At 36.5% G+C, this 15,122-nt stretch overlaps 1 protein-coding gene across 1 annotated transcript in view; it reads right to left on the bottom strand.

The window, feature by feature from the left end:
- The window catches only part of pcxa (pyruvate carboxylase a), a 224,914-nt gene that overhangs the window by 152,986 nt on the left and 56,806 nt on the right, over positions 1–15,122 (bottom strand).

The following is a 15,122-nucleotide window of genomic DNA, read 5'->3' as shown; positions in this document are numbered from 1 at the left end:
TTCCATTTCACCATTTAAATATGGTGGTCATTTTTTTGTTTTTTTATCCCTTTTAGCATTGAACTTGTTTTTACACCCGCATCCAGTTTAATCTAATATCTTACGGCCCTTTCTATGAGATTAAAACATGTATTATCTGGAAAACCTTTGTGAGCAAGTGTGTGTGTGTGTGTGTGTGTGTGTGTGTGTGTGTGTGTGTGTGTGTGTGCGTGTGTGCATGTGAGAGAGAAAGATTAAGTGTATGTATGCATGTGCGAAAAAGAGAGCGTGTGTGAGAGAACGTATGTGTGCAAGTGTGTGTGCGAGAGAGAGAGAGAGAGAGAGAGAGAGTGAAAGTGTATATGCGAGAGAGTGTGTGCACATGTGAGAGAATATGTGTGTACATGCATGCATGTGAGCGAGTGTAAGAGTGTTGGTTTGTGTGTGTGTGTGTGTGTGTGTGTGTGTGTGTGTGTGTGAGTGCGAGCAAGAGTGTGTAAGCATGTTTGAGAGCCTGTGTCTACATGTGTGTGCGTGCATGTGAGAGAAAGCGAGTGTGTGGGTGTGTGTGAGTGCGAGTGTGAAAATGGTTGGGTGCATGTAAGAAAAAAAGTGCACACGCATGTCTGTGTATGCGAGAGAGAGTGCAAGTGTGTGAATGCGTGTGTGTGCGCGCACAAATGCAGGTGTGAGAGAAAGTGGGTGCGTATGTGTGAGAGAAAGTATACATGTGTGAAAGAGAAAGTTTGTGTACGCGAGAGAGTAAGTGTGTGTGAGCATGTGTGAGAGAACGAGTGTCTACATGTAGGTGAGTGTATGTAAGAGAGCATGCACGCGTGTTTGTTGTAAATGCGCATACATGCAAGAGTGGGTGCGTGCGTTTGAGAAAAAAAGTGCACGCATGAGTGTGTGTGTGTGTGTGTGTGTGTGTGTGTGTGTGTGTGTGTGTGTGTGTGAGAGAGAGATTATGTGTGTGTACGTGTGAGACGATGTGTGTGCATGTATGTGCGTGCATGTGAGAGAGTAAGTGTGTGTGCATGTGAAAGTGTGTGCGCATGTGAAAGTGTGTGTGCGCATGTGAAAGAGAAAGTTGTGTGTGCATGCGCGTGTGTGTGTGTGTGTGAAGTAGTGTGCGTGCGAGTGTAAGTGTACAGTATGTGTGCATAAGTGTAAGTGTATCTGTACGTGTGAGAGAGTGTGAGTGTGCGCGCGCGAGAGAGAGAAAGTGTGTGTGTGTGTGTGTGTGTGAGAGGGAGAAAGAGAAAGTGTGTGTGTGAGAGAGTATGTGTACACGAGAGCCAGTGTAAGTGTATGTGCAAGATAAAGTGTGCGTGCGTGTGAATGTGTGTGTGTCAATGTTTGTCATGTCCAAACCTTTGCACAGAAGAACACTCTGCCTTTAAATAAAGGATTTGACCTGAATGATCAGCTGATGTGCTCATATTACACTCTGTTTTCATGGTCTCCCATTCCCCCAGCTACCCTGTGTCTAGCCCTCATTTGTTGGCCATGTTGTTTGAGTGCGAATACAGAATGTTATTTTGAGAGCTCGTATCACCTTCTGGTCAAATCCTTCGACCTAGGTTTTTAAAATAATAAATAAAGTAAAATAAAAACATCCAGCACACATCTGCTTCCCCCTAAAGAGTCACTGTGTAGCCTTTAAATCTCCAGACGCCACAGCATTTCAGCAGCCTACAGTCAGACAGATGAGGAAGAGTGAGCAAGAGCAGAGGAGAGAGACAAACAAAGAAGACCGAGAGCATTAGACTAGGAAAACAAGCAAGCAGAGAGGAAAAAGGAGGACAGGCGAACAGAGCAACGAGCAGCATGAGAACAGAGATGGAGACGTTGAGTGAGGAGGTGGAGGAGCGGTGTTAATATATTCAGTCTGATTCTTTATTCCGTTTTAATTGCCAATGCCATACAGCAGCATATGCAGAAACGATGTGGGAGTGGAGTAAATCCCAGTCAGTCATACAACACACTGAGCCCCTGAGTGACACTGCGCTCTTATATATGTGTGCATCTCTATGTGTGTGTGTTTCATCTCTGCCAGTGCCGATGAATATGATCATGGCAGAGTTTACAGAAATCAACATATGGTGACACTGACTCTCTATTAAAGCCAAATCAAATCAACATGTCCTTTCATTTTTAATTCATAATGTGCGTATCAAAGTTATTATAGTTAATAAAAATAAAAACGAGGGTTAAAAAAAAAAGAACTGAAAATGAATTGCGAATATATACAAAACTAACTGAAATTAATAATTATGGCAAAAGCGTCCTTCGTTTTCATCTTTGTAAAAGTATTTAATACATACTGTAAGCCTTTTAGAAGTAAATCTATTAACTTTGCACTGCAGGTGTTTGACCCATATGGCATCTCAGAGTCTGTAATCCTGATGTCATTGGCAAGATCAAGCCAACCCTCCTCCATTCAGTACTCAATGTTACTCCTGCGCCAAAAAACAATGGCTGGACATGACAGCAGCATGGTGACAACATTAAACACCTTAGATGCACTAGCAGCCTGTTTCAGCAAGGAGGTTCAGTCAACTCGGAGTTTAAACTTAAACTCTGAGTTTCCGTTTCGGAACAGCTGATCTGAGTTGGGTCAATCAACTTTGAGTAGACCAAATAAGAGTTAAGCGTGCGCACCGTGACTATAAAAAGGCATTATCAATGGAGCGCAGATATTACGAGTGACTATGGCAATATCTTAAAAAAAGATAAACCATTTCTTTCTCCAGCTGAACTTGATGTGGTCATGCAGAGTTATAGCAAATATGAAAATATATTTAAAAAAGCAACACCACTGCATCAGTGAAACAGAGACAGTTAGCGTGGGAAAACATAGCTGCTTAAGTTAATGCGTAATTTTACATCTAAAGTATTTAAATTTTTAAGTATAATAAAATAATAATGTTATGTGTGACGTTTATAAAATCTACACGTTCCCCCTTTATACACTTTGATCAGTTTTAATAGATTTAAAAGTGTCTGCCTTTTTTATTGATCAAGTGATGAGGTTGATTTGACATTTAGAATGTAAGCAGAACTAAAAATAATTGTTCTCAAGAAGCTGCATCAATCTTTTCTATAATAAATAAATGTACTTGCGCCTCAGAAGACAATGCTGACACACAATGAACACGTGGGAGCGTTTGAAGCCATGAGAAGCAGAGAACAGCTGCCTTGACATGCTGCAGATGCTCTGGAGGTCATTAATAATATAATAACATTAATACTGAAACGGTTAAGGCTTATTAGAATGAGCAAAACAACATTTAAGATGTGTTAAAGTGTGCTCAGCCTGGTGGTTTGTCCATTCACAATCATTTTCATCATCATATGATCTCTTATAACAAACCTTTTTTTTTAATCCACATAATGTAATGTGTTCAGTAAAAGTGTTTCAATCGTAGTTTGAGCGCATCTTTTCTATTGAATAAAAGTTTATCCTTCTCGGTTATTTGCCTGTTTTTTTATGTGTATTTTCCGAAGTTATGTGCATCATGACGTTTCCATCAATCGTTTTTATGCGCATCTCCAAAATGAGCATAAAAATAGGTGGGTGGAAACGTAAAGCTAAGGCGCGAAATACCACTTCATCTTTGAAAAGGGGAGGAGACCGACAGATACTGCGAGTTAGATAATAAAACCTGCTCCCGACCAGGTTAGGTTCACTGAGTAAGTTACCACAGTAACTGACTCTGAGTTAAAGTTACCTCTTTTTTAGAAACAGGTTTGACTTACCCTGGTTTCTCGAGTTTAACAAACCTGCCATTTTGAAACTGAAAACCCAGAGTTTCTCTCATTTACGGGTTAAAATACTCACTTCAATACTTTCACTTAACCTCCTTTCTGAAACAGGCCCTAGATGTCGCATATGGGCCCTGAGCATGCGTCAATAGCGCTGCCACATTTGTACAGAGCTCCTAGGACAAATGTCAATTAACCACACTAGTCAAGATCTAAGCCAATCTAAATATGGTGGACTTTTGCACTGCTTACGGGTGTTGAAACAAGCAAATAACGAAAACAAAGAATAAAGGCAGAACATTGCAGAGGTAAGATTTCGTTTTTTGTATGTTTGTATGTTTTGTAAAAAAATAAATAATAAATAAATATAAATATATATATATAAATATATATATATATATATATATATATATATATATATATATATATATATATATATATATATATATAAATATATATATATATATATATATAAATATATATATATATATATATATATATATATATAAATATATATATATATATATATATATATATATATATATATATATATATATATATATATATATATATATATATATATATATATTAAATGTAGTAATAAAATGTCTATTTAAAATTTAACTGGACATTTATTGCATGTTTTATGTGCCATCTACAGTATGTAATCTAATGATTCCAAACAAACATACATACTTAATAATTCTGAAATATTGTACATTACATGCATAAATTAGATGCAATATATGCTAATAATAACTAATAAGTCTCATTTTTGGTTTTACTTATATACAATCATAAGGACATATCAAAATGCAGAAACATCTTTCCTTTTTCCCCACAAAGGTTTGAGTCTGATTTCAGTGTTGAATATTTCTCTGCCTGCAGCGGAATAACATTAGAGGAGCTCAATTGGAAACCCGTGTGGGGCTTTACAGAAGCACACTGTCCCGCATCTTATCTGTGGTCATAAGTGTGTACAGGTGTCGAGTCCAAGCAGCCTGTTTAAACAGCATCATTACACAGCGCTGTTGACAAAGCACTCGAGCCCATCAGCCTATGGTTACCAGCTGCTAAGAAAACGCATACAAACACACCTGGAGAGTGACGCTGGCACGGACAGAGTCCCTGTCATCACACAGAAGGATCTCAAGGGTCCCCTAGGAGCCGTTGTTTTTTATCTGCACCATTCAGAGCCAAATCAGAGAGGACAGAAGCTTTGGACATCGATACCACAACAAATCCACACAAACTAAAAATCATGTTGACAGTAAACAGCGCTGCATTATCAGATGCAACACTATACCAGTAAAAGGTCAGAAGAGCACAGACACAAAGGAATGAAATGCCCTCAGGAGAGAAAAGCGGGATGCGAGTGTGTGGTCAGCTTAAATGTAGAGTTCAGGCAAAAGGTGACAATTTGCTGTTAATTTGCTCACCTTAAGGTTATTGGAGATGCAAGGAACCGTTTCATTGCTTTCTTAAAGGGGTAGTTCACTCAAAAATGTGATGTTGCTCAAGTGTTTGCTAACAAATCTATCAAAAAGGTTGGATTTATTTAAATAACAAATTAAAGCGAAGTTAAATCTTACAGCAAATTCTACATACACAGCAGTTGTAACTTCATTAAAGGTACTGTTTGCTGATAAGGTGACAGTGACAAAACCTGGCATGCAGATGTGTGAACCTGCAGATGTGTAAAGCAGATTGTTTTGAAAGGTTGTGTAAACTAGAAGCTTTTTTAATCCACAAACGAAAAACACTTCCATTTTTGGTTACATTACTGTAGCTGTTTTCATTCAAACATGCAAATTAATATATCTGCAACATTTGAAAAATCGCATAAAATACGTTTAAATGAAGCAACATTTCCATATAACAAGAGAACAAAATGGTCACTTTCTAATAGTGGTCACATACTAATCGTTTCGTTTAATAAGGGTGCTTTCACACCTGTGAATCGATTCAGTTGTTCCGAAACAGAGATTACAAGTGTTACATTGTTGCTCTTTGCTCTTGGAGCGGTTCGATTTCACACGGCAAAGTTTCTAATCGGATCAAAAGAGCTAAAACAAGTCACGTGCGATTAAACTCTCCTCACATTGGTCAGTGTCAGGGTTTATTTTGCACTGTCCCGCTCAGCTGTCAGGAGAGGTGGTGGTTTGGTGGTGATTGACAGGGTGCGCGCGCACGACGGGTCTGAGGAGAGACGCGGTGGGGAGGGGTGAGAAGGGTGTGTGGCGATGCTTATTTGAGGACTGGGAGGGAGACGCGAGATTACCGGGAGATCATCACTCGTTTGCGGGCATCCAGAGACTCATGAAACTTCCCGCCCTACTCATAATTCTTTCTTCATATAGCCGTAAGCCTATTACAAATCCATAAAACACTGTGATATAACCGCGCTTGGATCGGATCGCATTCTCACTGCAATCGGACCGCTCCAGGGTTCGTTTCAATCGAGCCGAGACCACCTCATTCAAGCGATCTCGGAGCGATTACTTTGGCGCGGAACAGAGCGCGATTGCCCTGTTCACATATGCCAAACGAACCGCGCTAACTGGGCAAACGAGATACGTTCCAAAACAAAAGTGTAGGTGTAAAAGCACCCTAAGACTACTTAAGACAGAATTTTAGTTTTGCCTGTAGCCTACATAAGGTTTTGGGTTTTTTTTTTTTACTCCAAAAAAAAAAAAAAACGTTTGAAAAAAAATGAGGCACCGAAGCACATGTTGGATGGCCTCGGGGTCAGTAAATTAATAGCAAAGTTTCATTTTGGGGCAAACTATCCCTTTAAACAAGTTCATGTCAATCAGTTTCTTTCCTCCTACACCATTAACCTCAAAATCATATTTGACCTTTAATTACCAAGCCTTCTCTCCGGCTAACTTTCCCCCTTAAAACTTTTGGCATCTGTCAAGTTGCATAATGATCTATACCATTACCATTAGCGTCCATTAAAAATAAATCAATACGCTTGCAGAAAACAAACTACAACAATGCACTGATGTATCAGCCCATTCCCCGTTAGGTGTGAAAGGTTCATCCGCCTCATTCATCTAGTTTCTCTCTCTCTCTGCGTCTTTGTCTCGCTCTCTCCTGCACCTTCATCACGGCGTCTTTCCAAGCCCCCTAATGCCCTTGTCCAATCTCTTCCCTGCAAAAATGGACCAATACAAATGAGCAGCTGCAATTTAGCAACAACCCAAAGTAATTAGAAACCCATTACCAGGGTCACCCAGAGACGACGCACCCACACACACACACAATCTCAAACAAACACGAAGGCAGAACGAGCGTGAAAAGTCACGGCAAAACTGCACAGCTGTGAGGCGTGGAAGGAGGCAGAGAGTGAAGAATTGAAGCACTCAATCAACTTTTTCGCCATGCACTTGCAGGCTTATGTATAATTGGAAAGAAATGGGGAGAGTACTCTTACATAGCCAGAATTTGAATATCAGCATAAAACCTGGACAACACAGAAGCTTGTTCTGGTCAAACAGTCAGCCTTTGGCTAAATAATATGGTTCAGTGGCTCTGCTGGTAGATGCTAGAAAACAACAGATGCAAGAACATATCTATGCCATAACAAGACATATCTGATGCCATAGCATATCTATCTACATATTTAAAGGACCAAGTTTAAATTTAATTTCAATTTAAAATAGGGCTGCAAATATATAGTTTCGATGTATCATTAGGTGCGGATCAGCAAATGTTACCTCGTAAAAATATACTGTACAATGTACAGTCTCATCATACAACGTACAGTCTCAAATCATAGTCGACCAGGAGCCACAGAATTGTTTTTAATCACTGTATTTATATGTAGTTTATAGTTTATATGTTTTATGCATATTTCTTGCTTGGAATGTTTGTCTCGTTTCTAGTCCAAATATCCACATTTCAAAGCAAAAACAGGACTGTTTCACTTACCCCACTGGCAACAAGCAAAGAGCTCCAAATTTTCACTTATTTCCTCTGACAGTAAAAGATAAACAATATTTTTATTTGGCCTTTTTTACATTTAGACTAAAAACAAGACAATAGGTAATAAAAGCATTTTTGCATTGTAATTTTTTTCAATTTTTGTACCTGAATACTGTTGGTTAAAAAACAGTATGGTTAAAAAAAACAATAGTACTTACTATAAATTACTATAGTGTATTTTCATGTGGGTGTCCAACAACTGAAAATACAGTAGATCTGGTAGAGGATGTGGCCTGTTCAATCTCCTGTGCCTCTGTGTTTAAAAGTCTAAATTGACTTTGCTAAACATGTTATTTTTTCCTAGTTCTTGGTAACTTGAATTTAACTTTTTATATATTTGTTAAAGATAAGTCTTCACATTCTGATTCCAATGCCTAATTATTAAAGTTGCTATAATTCTATTAAATATTCTTAAGAATAAAATATTATACATGTTTTTTGAAAGTGTGCTATTATGTTCATACTTGCCTTTTATAACGAGTGGGATAAATTGATTTTAAAATGACAATAATTATGTTCGTTGCAATAAATTGTGGTGCAATATATTGTACAGCAAAAATTTGATATCAAGACAGGCCTAGATAAGTGTCTGCTAAATGAGTAAATGGTTTTTTTTAAACAAACATTTACAGAACAATATAACCATAATAAAATTTGCTGAAACTACTACAATTATTTAATGAAAAAAATCTAAGTTTTTGCTTTTAAACGGTTTGTCAATATAACCTATAGTACGACACTATACAATTTTTTTTGTTTATTACCCTTATTTTAATTTTACGAAAATGTCCACAACCAAATAAGTACAAACACATAAAGTAGAGCTTATGATTATACAATGGGGCTGCACGCTATTAAATCAGCATCGATATTGTAATGTACGAATCTGCAATAGTTACATCGCAGGATATGGAATGTTGAGTTAGGAATATAAATTTACCAGAAAACAGATTTTTTTATATGAATGAAGAGTATACAATGTTTTTTTTACAATAAAATTACATTTAATTTCTGTATGTAAATACTGTTAGATTCCACAAAAAACCTAAAAGGTTGATTTCATTTGTATATTTGTACTGTTGTATTTATCTAAGGTTGTAATGGTTTTATTAAAAATATTTTATGCATGATTAATTTCCCTACAGATTAACCCCAAATATTCTAAATCCATGATTTATTTCTAAATAGAGTCATGAGTCAATGTTGTGAAAATATATTAAAATTGCAATATAAATAATTGCAGACAAATAAATAAATTAAAAAAAAAAAAAAAAAAAAAAAAAAAAAAAAAAAATCGCAAGGTCCCTTTTTACCCCCCAATATCAAGCAGCCACAGCATTAATTGTTAAGATTAACATTATGCTAAAATTAAAAAATGCTTTTTACTATAAATCAACAACAAGTATGTACTGTTAGTTTTTCAGAACTAATTTAGTTAACAAACAAAACTGGAAAAAAGTGTTACGGAGACATTTAACGCACAATCGAATGTCTTTTCATTCAGCTCAGTTGTATTATACATTACACCATGATAAACGTTGCACCGGTGCCAGGTTTTCTTCAGATGTGAAATAAACGGTTTGCTGCCTTTCATGTCAGAACAGTCGCTAATGAAAAGAGCCAATCCAATTGAATGTTTTCATTTTTTGCTGTACAACATTCATCAGACAGACTGTGAAAATGTCAAAGAGAACGACTGGGAAACAACGAACCAGGACTGACAGAAAGAGATTAGCCCTGAACAACTGTATTTTACCAACAACTCTCGCTGTGGTCAGCTGCCTTATTACTGCCCTAAGACTTTCTGACCTGAAGGAATGACGGAAAGATGGAGGAGGTATCAAATTATGAAAAACATGATGGGTAATTATGGGCAGCTGGCATATTTTATTACCTTGCCAGTGGCATGAAGCGACAAGAGTGACAGAGGGTAATTGATCTTAATTACTGTGCCCAAACGAAGGTCATATCGGCGACACAGAGAATGAGACTGGGGGACAGAAGAAAGACCAGCTGCATACAAATACACAACTGAATATGATTGTCTCAGGATCAACAAAAACACACACACACGCATACACACAACGGTGATTAAAGAAAGTAACAGGCAGAAAGGGTCAGAAGGAACCGAGCTGTTGTAACAAGAGAATGAAATGGACTGTCACAAAAGAGAAACCCATTTTTTCGACCCTTTCGTCTTGCTTTAAAGGCCTACTCGCACAAAGGAAGCCAACCAAAAAAAAAGCACTTGTTATTGACATGCTTTACTAAACCTAGCTGACAATATAGGCTGCTTTAAAAGCGAAACACAAAGCCATACATATTGCAAATTCAGGTCGCCTTAATGGATGGATGTAGCGAAAGGTGTGCGGTTGTAAAAGAATTGAGTGGAATATTACAAATGATCAAAAGATTGATGTTTCTGACATTTTCTGGAAAATATTAAAGCTATGAGGATTCATTAAATTGATTGAGAGACAGTCTTTACAAGCATAGATGTTGCAAAACTGTTTTCCTAATTAATAATAGAAATGTCACAAACTAGCAGATTAGTTTAATTTCTGAAGGATTTTGAGACACTTAAGAGGAATTATGATGCTTAAATTTCAGCTCTGGTTCTCAAACTACATTTTAAACACTGAAACATAATTTTTTTTTTAAGTATTATTAACGTTTTCATCTGTTTTTATTGCATTTGATCAAATAAATTTAGCCTAAAAGTGAGAAAATGACATTATCAAAACATTAACAGCAACTTATACTCATTTTTGTATTGTACATCATTTTATTTGTGTCACACACTTTTATGATAGACAAATTATTACTAGACTAGATCTTTAAAAATTTGTTTTTGTTTCATATTTTAAGATTCTAAATTTAGTTTTCATATTTTAAGATTCTAAATACAAAACATTGACCAAAAGCAAGTGCCATTTTTATCCATTCATTTTCTTGTCGGCTTAGTTCCTTTATTCATCCGGGGTCGCCACAGCGGAATGAACTGCCAACTTATCCAGCACGTTTTTTTGCAGCGGATGCCCTTCCAGCTGCAACCCATCTCTGGGAAACATCTACACGCACTCATTCACACACACACATACACACACACACTCATACACTACGGACAATTTAGCCAACCCAATTCACCTGTACCGCATGTCTTTGGACTTTGGGTGAAACCGGAGAACCCAGAGGAAACCCAGAGGAAACCCATTTTTAAATAGCTTAAATAACTAGTTTGTAAACCATGCAATACTTAATTAGGAATAAAAATATAATTAACATAGTATAAAAATACAAACAAAAGATATTATGTATGTACTTGCACTACCTGACAGAAGTCTTGTCGTTTATCCAAGTTTTAGGAACAACAAATAATAACTTGACTTCTAGTTGATCATTTGGTACCAGAAGCGGCTAATATGGAAGGCAAAGGCCTCTAGATTATGCTTATTTTACCGAAGTACAATATGATCGTGCCTTGATTTTTAATTATTTAATTAGGACAGTAAGGTCTGACTTTGCTTAGACAAACATCTTGTCACTTAAAATAAATAATTTAGAGTATAGAACAAAGTCATGATGCAGTGGAAAAAGAATTATTATTGTGTTTGACTCCCATAAGCTTTGAAGATTGCATCCATACATCACTGCAATGACTCTAATAACTTAATAAAGTCATCTGGAATGGCAAAGAAAGCATTCTTACAGGACTCCCAGAGTACATCAGGATTTATTGGATTTATCTTCAATGCCTCCATCTTACCTAAGATATGCTCAATAATGTTCATGTCTGGTGACTGGTTGGACCAATCCCGGAGCACCTTGACCTTTGCTTACAGGAACTTTGAAGTGAAGGCTAAAGCATGAGTCAAGTCAGGTTAGTATTTGTTACTCTTAAAACTGGGATGAACAACAAGACTTTAGGCAGGCAGTGTTTAAGTTAATACAGATTTTTAAAAACTGCTTGCTAACATCTAATGATGATTTAACTATTTGCAAATGCTTAATAAATTATTTATAGTTTGTAGTTATAAAGTGTTACCAATGTTTTTTCCCTTTGACCCACATTTAATATCATTAAACATATGAATGACCGATGCAGACAAAAATGTACAGTCATAATGCGATCAGACTTTTCAAAACTGAAGCACGTGTGAGAAAACTTCATCCCGGAGCAGCAAAAGAAAGTGAGTGAGTTATCAGAGCAGGTGGGGTGTAGAGTGACTCAGTATGAGCAACAGAAGGTGGCGGCTGGTGAGGGTCTTGGCATACAAGCCCCACTGCTGGCTATAGAGCTGGAAATCAAGTTCATTACAGTCATAAGCGCATCCAAGGCCTCGCACTCACAGCTGGGTTGCCATGCGATGCCAATTGCGAGCTGACAGCTTCAATTTCATGCGACAAGACGGACATTTATAATGAATAGAGCCCTGGTACGTCCGCACAGGCAGTCATGCTTTACCAATTCACCAAGTCAGAAAAAGCAGCGAAGACGGAAATCATCCAGAAAGGTCAAAAACACGTGTATTCACACAAGTGGACAAAATAGAAATTACAACATACTAATTAAACTAGTTATATACTAATAATACTAATTAACTAGTTATTTCCTTGTTTAGTTCTCAAAAGTTGATACTGATATGTGATATACATTTACAAACAAATGTTTCTATATAGTTTACATTTGTTTATATTAAATTATACAGTACTGCTTCGATCAGTTTTTCCATTCTAAGCCAGCTGTCAAATTGCCTGACTTCTTTCTGACTTTCACCGATTAAAAAGCTGAATTTCCATGATCTTTAATGAGCACGTTGCAGACAAAGTCAAATATTTCTTGAGTTTTGCATGTTTTCATGTCACATCTGATTAGGATAACGCTAAACTCCAAAACAAAGAAAGTTGAATTAAAATTCCCTATTTGATTTAAAGGTCTAGTTAATAATTTCAATTAGTCTAACATTGCCAAATGCATTAAATAATAATTATTTACACAAATCTAAGATATTACAAACTAACAGCAAACTAATTACCTATATTTCCAATTTTGTGCCACCTAACATCGGATATACTACTAATAATGTTGGGAGGGTACGTAATACAAACATTACATTTTGACAAATGGAAAGTCACCCTAATTATTCAACCTAATTATCTCTATTTGAAATTTTGTGCCACCTAACAGAGATACTTATCATAATAACAATAATATGGGGGAGGGGGGGGGGGGGGGAGACACATAATAGAAAAGTTACAATTTGGCAAATGGAATTTTTTTTTGCCTACTACTACTACTACTACTACTACTACTATTACTATTACTATTACTATTACTACTTCTACTACTACTACTGGGGTGTGGCACACGTAATAGACAAGATAATTTTTAACAAATGGAGAGTCGAATTTAAAGTGACAAAACAAAAATCCAAAAATCTCTGATATTTCATGACTTTTAGAACCTTTTTAAATAGTTTATTTCAGTTGTTAAAAATCAGGGAATTTGGTGTTTGTTTTATTTTCTCCATGATATCCCAAAAGTTTCATAAGAATAGGAACCATAATATGGATTAGAGTAGCAAAGAAACATAGACTAATCCACAGAAAGAGCAGAACATGTACAATGAGTCATTAAAAGAAATAACATTAAAAGAGACTGACAGATGCCTCTCTCTGATATCAACACCAAAAGCATTGCGCAGAAACGTCATTATGTGAGAACATAATAAGCCTCACTCGTGGATTATTCCAATGTTTCAAACACGCCTATAAAAAGTCAATCAAGTCTAAAGTTAAAGATGTTTTGAGACCATACCCATCTATAATGTCTAAAAGCAACAATAGCCTAATGCTGGGTTCACACCAAATGCCAAATGAATTATTTGCACAAGTAGATTACATACAAAGCCAAAGCAAATGTGAGAATAGAGGTGAATTTCTGCCAGCCGGCACAAATGATGCAGAAAGCATGACACATTTGCCATAAACTGGCGGAATTTGCCTCAAGCACTTCCTCCACAGAAGAATGTGTTTAACCAATTTATGATGTCATAGTTGGGTATATTCCAGGATTTAGTGTTTTTAGTAAAATCAGTAACTTCAGTAACAAAGACGTGTGACCCTGGACTAGGTGCTGCACGATTCTGGCTAAAATGAGAATCTCGATTTTTTAAAATCAAGATCACAATTTTCTCACCATTCTGTAGATGTAAAATGAAGGTTAATATAGTAGGCTATTATTATTATTTCTCAAACATATGGTAAAACAACAATAATAATACTATGTGTAGGGTGTATGTCGTGCTAAATTTTGTATAGACTTGAAATGATGGACTTGAATAAACTTTAAATTGACTTGTCCTGGTTGTTAAAGCACAGGAAAGTGATTACATCAGAATAGAAGTATTGATAATTCTGAACTTGAATCCTGTTTGAGACGCATGCTTGCCTTTTTTACCAAACGATCACTCTGTGCAACAAACTGAGCGTTATTTACAACTTTATTATTACAGGTTATTCACAGCCTATGCAGGTTTTGTCCACTAAAGCAGACATAATTTTTTTTGGCTGAGCGCACGTCCTCTCAAAACAAACAAACAGCGAGTCAGCTCACCTGTAATTTCGCAGCCACAAACACATCAAGACAGAAATGACAATTTTGGCTGAATTATACCTTATACAGTATGCTGACGATTTGAAGGTGTCCCGTTGCTGAGCAACAAAAAACAAGGCGAAGACATGTGTGACCGTCTTTATGCTTCTCTCCTGAACTTGAAAATATAATTGGCTGAATCGTGAAGATGCTGAATTAAGATCGTGTGGAAGGTCGAATTTAGATCACAATTTTTTTTCTACCCTGGTCATAAGTACACATTTTTGTGCACTTAATTTCGTGCAGACCTGGTCCATGGTCACATTTTCAGAAAGCTACAGAACATTAATTTAGTACAATGACCTCGTGTAGCAAAAGCTCAAGTAAAACTTAATTTCTCAATTTATGACCCCTTTAAACATACTGTACATTCAGTGAATTAAATCAAAAGTTTGTGAACACCCAGCTTTAATATTAATCCATTGAGCTTTTAATCATCTTTTTTCCCTTAGCAATATATTACTGTACACACACAGCCTATATTAATAAAACAAAATGTGTTGACATCAAAAAGTGTTAAAAGAAATCACCGTTTTTACCCCCTCTATATTTAAACTAGTACATGTCACTCTCCTTCTGTGTGTCTTGCCTGTGGGATGAATAAGAAAACAAACCACTTCTCTCTCTCTCTCTCAAGGCACACTCTATCCGAGCTTTCCTTTTTTCTTAAATGAGGAGGGATTTGTCTCAGATACAAGACCACTGAGAATCCTACAGGTTTCAAAGGGTC

The sequence above is a fragment of the Danio rerio genome, chromosome 21, assembly GCF_052040795.2.
Source record: "Danio rerio strain M-AB ecotype USA chromosome 21, GRCz13ab, whole genome shotgun sequence".
Classification (NCBI taxonomy): domain Eukaryota; kingdom Metazoa; phylum Chordata; class Actinopteri; order Cypriniformes; family Danionidae; genus Danio; species Danio rerio.
This window is presented reverse-complemented; position numbering and strand designations above follow the sequence as displayed.